Raw genomic sequence first — 586 nt, forward strand, 5'->3', positions numbered from 1 at the left:
TCAGGCATTTTATCGCAGCAACAAGAAAAGTGACTAATAAAAACTTGTAATTTTATATCTTATAGAGTTTATAATGAGTAAAAGGTTGTACAAGTGTAATAATTCATCTGTAAACCTAAAAATATACAGCCAATTTTAAAAGAGATGTACCCTAGCTCAGAAAAATGTTATTGAATAGGTTAATGCTGTTGTAATGAAATGCTTCTTTTAATTAAAAAAAAGAAATGCATAAATAAATAACAATAAAATAACATAAAATAAAATAAATCTGCTTCAGGTCTGCACAGTGCTGTTTCTCCATCTTCTGCTCTACCTCTTGGCTCAGGGGGTAGGCAGGTCCCCTGTTGGCCATTATGCACTGCTGTGGTTGCTGTGGAGATTGTCCAAGTGTGCTAGATAACTGCACACAGATGGCAGCAGCCTCCCTGGCCCCTGTTTCCTTCCTAGGATATAAAACTATTTGCCTTGGATGTAAAGACTAGTCTGAAAGATGACTTTGATAGGAGAAACTTGACATTGGTATCCTACCTCCCCTTTCCCTTTTTCTCCTTTGAGCTTTCTGGATGCAGTTCACATATATCTAATA

The 586-nt window shown here is 36.3% G+C and overlaps 1 pseudogene; it reads right to left on the minus strand.

The window, feature by feature from the left end:
* Positions 1–352, minus strand: part of LOC103751475 — a 1,457-nt pseudogene extending 1,105 nt beyond the window's left edge.
* Positions 353–586: the final 234 nt, after the last annotated feature.

Source organism: Nannospalax galili, unplaced genomic scaffold (genome assembly GCF_000622305.1).
Source record: "Nannospalax galili isolate Female #2095 unplaced genomic scaffold, S.galili_v1.0 scaffold406, whole genome shotgun sequence".
NCBI classification, from domain to species: Eukaryota; Metazoa; Chordata; class Mammalia; order Rodentia; family Spalacidae; genus Nannospalax; species Nannospalax galili.